This window comes from Gavialis gangeticus, unplaced genomic scaffold, assembly GCF_001723915.1.
Source record: "Gavialis gangeticus isolate Ggan-Ray unplaced genomic scaffold, GavGan_comp1, whole genome shotgun sequence".
Classification (NCBI taxonomy): Eukaryota; Metazoa; Chordata; order Crocodylia; family Gavialidae; genus Gavialis; species Gavialis gangeticus.
In genome coordinates this window covers 947511-955940 of record NW_017729017.1, presented here as the reverse complement: position 1 = coordinate 955940, position 8430 = coordinate 947511, and the positions used below count along the sequence as shown (strand labels likewise).

Genomic DNA, 8430 nt, shown 5'->3' with positions numbered 1-8430 from the left:
GAGGATTTCCCACTACAGAGAGAAGAGGATGTGCCCCAGCGACTCCACTATGCTCTTCGGGACAGGAAAAAGGCCTCTACCTAGTTCCTGGTTCCCAAAGTGGGGTTGGTTAGTCATGACTTGGGTGATTCTCAGTTTTTTCCAGTTGGATCACCTTATATGAACTTAAAGACCCACCAGATAAAAAGAACTTTATAAATCAGACTATGCTTCAAAACAGGTTAACTCCCTCCCTGGCAGGTTCATAAAAAAGTTTTTCTTCAAGTATTGTACCAATATGCAATAGATTTAAATATTTCTCATTGCTGGATATGTAGCCATGTCCCTCTCCATTCCACTGGAGGGATACCTATAATACCAGTACCTTTGAATGCAAGATAGCTTGTCAACCTCTATGCAAAGAAAAGAAGTGTATAACATGTATGTTGAAATAGCTAATGTTAAAGAAGAAGAGGAGTTAGAAGGCAAAAGATTAATGGCTATAAATATCTAGTATGTTGAGCCTAAGAGGCCCAAAAGTGGGGAATGTTGAAATAAATTTATCCAGGCCTCCAACTTGACTAAAGAAAAGAGAGTGAAGAAAAGAAATTGAAAAAGATGCTGATGCTGTATGTTTAAGAATATTCTAAGATAAGAAAAACCCTTCTGCTTTATTATGTCTTTTAAAGTTCTTTGGAAACAAATGTTTCTTTCCTAAAATCAACAAAGTGATAACAGTTCTCAAAACAAAATGTGTTGCTGAGCAAGCAACTGTTATGTGTAACCGAATAATCTACCTTTTCCTTGACACTCAAGGTTGCTTTGTTTTAATCATGTGTTTGTTTTCACAGTTTGAGCTATAAAAAGGTATGTTAACTTGTAGAGAGGAGGAGTTCTGTTTAGAACCCTCCCTGTGATCATTTGTATAAGCAGCAATAATCGCAGATTGGGTCTGTGAATTCTAAAACACAGCTGGTATATCACTGCTTTACTTTCACTTTCTAAAATAGTGCCTAAAGCATCATGCCACTAGTTAGTCATTATTCAGTTCCTTCTCCATGCTTTTTTTTTAGCAGTGCCATTGCACCTTGCATTTAGCACTCATCAAGTAAAATGGATGGAGTGTAGCAGGGACGTTTTTTCCTCACTGGGGGTCTGGCCTCTGGCTAGAACACAGGCTTCTACAGGGAACAGTAGAACAGTCAAACTTACTTGCTTCTTCCTGGCCAAATACATCTCCCTCTCTTGGTGGTGCAGGGGACCAGCTTCCAAAGGAGTACTGGAGAGGGGCCTGGCTAATGCATAGCCTGCTACCTGGTGGTTAGAATACTGTGCTGAGAAGTCAGACATACATATTTAAATCCCCTGTGGGTGACAGGGGGATGTAGAAACCAGATCTATTTCTTGAACAAGTAGCCTAAACAATTGGTGCTCAAACTTTTGACCCAGCGGGCTAGATGAGTGGCACAGGGCTGGTCCCCAGGTAGGATCAGACCCTGTAGGCTAGATCCAGACACCTGCACTGGGTCCTGCATGGCATCAGTTGGCTGTTGCACACCAGAACTGATCCTGTACCACCCGTGTGCCAGGATTGGGCCCCAGGGCCCTGCACCACCTTCATCCAGCTCTCCATGCCAGGATCAGGCCCAGGACCATCATGCCATGCTGACACCCTATCACAAAGCTATACCCTGTAGGGTGCATCACAGACCTGTGGAAAGCCCTGTTAGCTGCATGACATAGCACTGGAGGGGGGATGGAGGAGGGAAGGGCAGCGCTGGATCTGGCCCACAGACTGGATGTTCAGCACCCTTGGCCTAAGCACTCAGCTACAGTGGCTGAAACAGGAGCTAGTTTCTAACATCTCTAGTCATGGTTATGTGACTGGAACACTATCATTTACACACACAAAATAATAGATTTATAATCTATACTGAACTCAAGGAGGTGACTGGCCAGTTTCACAGACAAATCCTGGGGCAGGCCACCACTTTTATGGGCTAAGCATGGTTGCCTCCCCACACAACTCTGGTTGGCCAAGGGACCTGGGGAATCCCACCCTGCCCTGCAGATTACCAGATGGTCCAAAATTGAGGTTTAATTACCCTGATTAATCCCAGGAAAGTCATTCACTCATGCATTATTCAGTATGGATTAATGGCTTCCCTTGGTTTAATCAGTGTAATTAAGTTTTGGGCCATCCCCAGGCAGGGAGGCTGCACTGGGATCCTGGGCTAGCTGTGGCAGGCAGCTGAGAGACTGCAGTAGGGTCTGTGGAGCCCTGGCCTGGCTCCTTGTCAGCAGCAGGTGCATGTGCACAGTGAACCAGGCTGGGGCTCTGCAAACCTAGGTTCAGCCTTTTGGTTGCCTGCCAGAGATGTCCCAGGATGCCAATGCAAGCTGCCTGCAGCTTCCCTGCCCCCTGCTGCAAGCCTCCATGAAAATAGGACTTGAGGCTCCTATTCTGGGACTTTCCCATCCAATTAGGGATGGCTGGTCACTCTAGGAGGAAGGTGGGAAAAGTTGGGGGTGGAGGGTGGGGGGGCAGGTTGCAGCCTGCATGGTGAGGGAGGGAGTGAGGCACAGGCTGGGGGCTTGCCCAGCCAGGATGGTGCACAGAGCCTGGGAGCTGGAGCCAGGAGTGGGACAGGGCCATGGGTGGCTTGTCTAGGGGGCATACTGCTGCCCTTTTCCTGGGTGCCCCACACCACCATGGAGACTCACCCCTTGCCTGCCCAGCAGCAGCAGGGGTGGCATGGAGCTGTGCCCCTCACTGCTACTGGATAGGCAGGGGTATGCAACTGGCGTGGGGCTCCCAGGGGAAAGGCAGCAGGGCAAGGAGCCCCATGCCTGCAGTGGGCAGCCCACATCTGCCCCTATTTCACTTGGCTCTGTTCCAGCTGTGCTGCCGGCAGAGGCAGGACAGGAGGGGAGACGAGCATGTGTCCCGCTTTACATTTTAAAAAGGAGTTCCCTCTTCCCCCTGTGGTCCAAGACTGCAGGACTTCCCACCTTTTTTTTGTGCTTGACATTAAATTTTATGTGTTTTGGTTTTTTTGTTTTTTAGGGGGGGGTTGCAGCAAGCCCACTGTTTTTCACAAAGCCCACCCAGTTTTGCATTTTCTGTGAGAACTGCACAATTCCAAATTCAGTAGGTCCCTAATTACAATAGCATTAGGGCTCAGGTTTCCAAATATGCAACTGCATGCTAACCCTGGCTCAGGATTCCAGCTCCTTTGTGAAGGCAGGAAGGAGGAAGTTTAAAAGGTATAGGCAGCATTAGTAGATGTCTAAACATGTATACCTGCAAGCACATTTGCATTCAGGTTTGTATCTGAAGAAGGACTTCTGGGGCGTGTCCACACATGCAAACATGTGCGCCTGTAGCAGCTTAAATAGAAAGGGTGCAAATTTGAGCCGGGGCTCTTTGCCTCAGCATGTGTACCCGGACATGCACTTTCTTGTAGAGCAAATTGTGCCACTTGGAGAAAATAACACTGCCTGGCTCCTACTGGATCTGCAGCCATATAAAAACCTACCCTGGCCAGCAGCTCAAAGATACTTGCCCTCAGGAGCTTCTGGGGGAGGAGCCTCTGGGATGAAGTTGGCCATGCCCCTTCCTGTCCCAGGGACTGCTGCTGTGGCTGGTTGCTGCAAGTTTGTTCTCAGGAGTTTTAGGGGAGAAGATGGCCAGGCCCTTTCCTGCCTCTGGCTACTATTAGCTGCTGGCTTGGTCTCAGAGCTTTTGGAGAAAACTGGCTGCACCCCTTCCTGCCTTGGCTGCTGCTGGTGCTGTTGCTGCCCCTCCTCAGCCTCCAGCTGTGCTCCCGCCGCCAGCTGGATCATGACCTGGTGACAGAAAGAGCGCAAATGGCAGAGGCCAGGGTCTTGGCACCCCAGTGAGAGGGCCACCACCGGGGAGATAACTCTCCCCAGGGTTTGGAGCTGGGGGAGCAGGTCCCAATTGGAGATATAGGGAGAGACATCGCTGAGGACCACCCTGGTCTCCAGCTCTTCTAGAACCTCAAGGGGGACGTACTCGCCCTCCACCACGAGCTCCCTCTCCACCACCTTTTGTGCAGCGGCCTCCAAGGCAAGGGAAAAAATCCCCTTGCCATGAAAATAGGAGGCCACCATGATCTTGGGAGGCCCTCACTACCTAAGCCAGGGCCTGCACTCAGGTCTCAAAGTGCAGGTTCTCTCACTTGGGTAGTTGGCCTTTCACCCCATGCCTGCAGGTGAGTGAGAAAGGGGCACCCACTGTTTGATCTGGAAGGGCCAGTGGTGGAGGCTCCAAGCCCCCTGGCTTTGGGTCTCCCCACAGCCACCTGTGCATAGCTACAGTTCCCCCCCCACCAAGGGCCATGTTGGTGGGGCCTGACCTAGGGACAGGGACAAACTGAATGCATTTGCTGGCTGGTGTAGTGCACCTGGTCCCCTCAGACACTGGTGGTTTAAGTTTCAGGGTAGGGCCCTTGCCCTTGCCACCCCCAGCTGTGGAGGAAGCTGAAGAGGAGCCCTTCCCACTGCCCTTGCCCTTGGTCACCAATGATGGGAGAGGGAAGTCGGGAACCCCTCTGGGGGGAGGGGAAGGCTGGCCAGGGGAGATCCCCTGGTCCTGTTGGCTCCCTACCAGAGTCCCACCTGCCCCTGCAGCAGAGGTTGCAGGCTTCTCCATCCCAAGAGAAGGGTGGTTGGATTCTGTCTCCAGGGTGGAGGCTGCAGGGGCATGCATCCCCTTGCGGGCTTGGCTCAGATCCACATCCATAGTGGGGGCTGCAGAAAGCTCTGTGGGGGCATCTGCCACCCCAGAAGGTTCCTGCCCTGCCATTGTTTCACATGAAGGCAGGGAAGACAATAAAGAAAAACAAAATATCCCGTGGGCCTGGTGAATCTAGAAGGGATAGGCTGGGGTTGTGGGGCAGAAGGGGGATAAGGAGGAAGGAGGCTGAAGCTCACTGAGCCACAGCCCCACAGTAAAAAAAAATCGGGAGGCCTATGCTTTGAGAATGTGGGGGGGAGAAAACACATACACAAGGGCTGGGGAAACTCGAGCTGGCTTACTCAGCCACACAACAAACACCAGGTCAGGGGGACTGGACCACAGGACTTACAAGACAAAGGCAAAAAACACACAGGGAAGGCTTCTGAGGCAGGTGTAAAAGATGGCTGGAGCAGTGGAGGGGCTTTGTTTGTGGAAGATCTGTCCAGAAGCCCTTCAGGCCTCCAGCCAGTCACTCAGGATCAGCTGCAGTGAGGTAGCTGTGGGGGAGGACAGGAGCAGTCAGTCAATTAGGAAGTAATTCAGTGCAGGTGTGGTGTCAGGTGGTGCAGCATGTAATGTTCCTCTCTCCTGAGAGAGAGCAGTATGGCAATTCCTTATCAGGGGGCCCTCATGAGGATTTTCTATACACAGGGGGACCTGTGGTGCTTCTGGTGCTGTGCCCTGGGGCACCTGCATCATGAGTGCTCCAGGGGCCAGGCAGAGAGGGCATCTGCAGGTCCCACTGGAAAAAGGGGTGCCCCTACCACTGGCGCCCACCCCCCTCAGGCCCTCCTGGCACCTCTGCCACAAGAATGAGCCCACCCATGAGCTAAAGAGACGCCACCCCCAAGCAAGTCTAGCAGAGTACCAGGGAGGGCACCAGTACCCCAGGGGAGATACGGAGCAGGGCCCCCCTGCCCCTAGTCATACCCCCCCATCGTGGCTGCCCCCTCCCAACCCGCACCTTTTCTTGCTGGAGCCTGTCCACCTGAGGACCACCACCCCCCATGGCTGAGTGGGTGCAGGTCCCCTCCAGGTGTAAAGGCAACAGGGAGGCCCAGGCACAGCTGAAGCCCTCTAACATGGAAGACTCCTCCAAGACCACCACACAGGGGGAAGGAGCAGCCCAGCCTCCAGGGGCCTCCCCAGCTGTGCCTGACATTCCACCCCTGACAGGAGTACAGCAGTTCATGTAAAAATGGCATGTCTTTAAACACACAGAATAAAAAAGGTGAAAAATATAGGTGATTTTTTTAGCTAATAAAATGATTAGGAATAAAATTCCTCTTGGCATATAAATGCCCTGTAGATTACCAAAATAATGGTCACTTGGATAACCAAGAGATAACAGGATGTCACCTGTTGGCCAGATTGAAATTTATGGATGATGGGCCATGCTCTGATACTGGACATTATGGAGAATCCAAAACAGTACAAGAGATGCCTGAAGCAAAAATGCATGCAGACACTTTATTGTGTTACTGCTTATTAACTGCTATTGTTATGTTTGGCTGAGGAAAAAAACTTGTGTAGAACCATACCTTTGAGAATCTCTAGCTTGATCCAGGGACTGATTGATTATAGGATGACCATGAGCTGCTAGTGTGATGCAACTGTGAAAAAGGCAAGTGCAATTTTATAGTGTAAAAGGTGGTATATTTTTAGGAGCAACAGGGAAGTATTAATATACAGAAGAAGACACTGGGAAGGCCCTAGTCAGAATACTTCATATGGTTCTGGTCACCTGTGTTCCAAAAAAGATTATTTTAACTGGAATAGGTGCCAGGATGATCAAGGGAATGGAGAACCTATCTTATGAAAGAAGGTTAAAGGAGTTTGCTAGACCAAAGAAACCTGTAAAATCCTTTTAGAACCCTCTAATATGATCCTGATAGATTGGAATGCTGAAATATAGAAGGTAGAGTGAAGTTCAATACAGAGAAAATGAAATTCAAACCTAGCAAGTTTGAAGTCTTGCTCTACACTCATTTTGAAGGTGGCCCTGGTGAGTCCAGCTATGATTGGGTACCTACTTGCTTGTCCAGATTGGTGAGTTACAGATAGTTGAATGTGATCCACATCAATCCTTTACATGTAGTTGTGTATAGAAACTGTCCTTGCTTAATAGCACTAGCCCAATGGACAATTAGGTTTTGAGTGTACCTTCGCCCTTGTCTTATAATGCCCTTGTCTCGATCCTTTATGGGCAGATTGTATAAAGACCCTTAAGTAGATAGTCAGCAATGCTTTCCATGGCTGTTTTGTCAGCACTTGGGGAAATACTATACAGTGACCTCACTTGTCTTTGTTGATATGTGAGCTGGAGAACCTGGGAAAACAACAATTTCTAATATGTTTCTTTTAACAACTTTTACTATAAATTGTCACTGGAAGGATAGAACCTTCCTTGGATGCATGAAGTTCTATCACTCAAGCTAATATAATGAGCTGATCGTAGCAGCAGGCACTTATTTTGAGGCATCTACTAGAGGAGGGGTGGGCAAAATATGGCCTGTGGGCTAGATCTGGTCCACCAAGCCATTCTATCTGGCCCATGGGGTGCCTAAAATTTTTAGAAATGTAATATTTATCTGTGCCGGCTGCCTGTCAAAGTCAGGGGCTGTAGGACCCAGAGGGAGCCGGTGGCAGAACTAAACAGCTGGAGCATCAAGTCCAGCTTGGCCCCATCCAGAAGCCTCTGCCTAGTAGGGGCTTCTGGAGGCTTCTGGCCTGGGACTGCTCCTGCCTCCCTGCAATGAGGAAAATACAGATAAGAAGGAGGGGGTGGAGGGAGGACCGTGGGTGATTGCCCCACTCCTCAGGGCCAGCTGGCTTGGCTAATGCGGTCCCAGCACTGCAGCTGGGAACCACAGGTGATCCAGGCTGGCCAGCAGGTAGGCAGGGAGCAAGCGGGGAAATGGCTGCAGCAGGCAGGGGGAAGGGACAGTGAGTGGGTATGCAGAGTTCAGAGACAGCTAGGTAAGAGCGCGGGACCTGCACCAGTGCTATGGGGCCAGCACCAGTGGGGCCCAGAGTGGGGTGGCAGAAGTGTGGGGCCAGGCTGCCAGGCGCTCTATGGAACCAGGCTGGCTCCCTCCTTGCCTTGCTTGAGCAGCACAGCCTGGCTCCATACAGCCCCTGGAAGCCTGGACCCTGTGCTTCTGCCATCCTGTTCTGGGCCCTGCTAGCACTGGTCTAGTACACTGGTGTGGGCCCTGTACTTCTGCCTGGCTGTGCTCCATGCACCCACTTTCTGCTTCTTCTCCCCCTTCTGCTGCAGCCATTTCCCTGCTCCCCCCCGCCTGCCACTCTCTGGCACCATGTAGTTCCCACTTGCAGGTCTGGGACTGGGGCAGGGGGCAGGGAAGTGGCAGGAGAAGGACAGGAGTGGCAGATGGGGGGGGCAAGTGCCAGTGAGCAAGAGCATGGGACCCATGCCAGGGCCAGGAGTGGCAGAAGTGTGAAGCCTGGGCTTGCAAGAGTGATGGTGGTGGCTCTGCCTGCCACGGGATTGGGCAGGCTGTGGGCATACTCTCCCCCTCCACCCAAGCTACAACCCTCCGCAGCCACCCTCCCCCCACATACTCACAACACCCCACAAAACCCATACCTACCCACCACGCAGACTCTCACGCCTATCCAGCCCCCACAAATCCCCAAAACCCCCTCCCCCACACTCCACATAC

The 8430-nt window shown here is 51.2% G+C and overlaps 1 long non-coding RNA gene across 1 annotated transcript in view; it reads left to right on the top strand.

The window, feature by feature from the left end:
* The first annotated feature begins 282 nt into the window (after positions 1-282).
* Positions 283-8430, top strand: part of LOC109294659 — a 20765-nt gene continuing 12617 nt past the window's right edge. Inside the window, exon 1 of the long non-coding RNA XR_002096599.1 lies at positions 283-667. This is a non-coding gene — a long non-coding RNA (uncharacterized LOC109294659). The remainder of the gene's footprint in view (positions 668-8430) is intronic.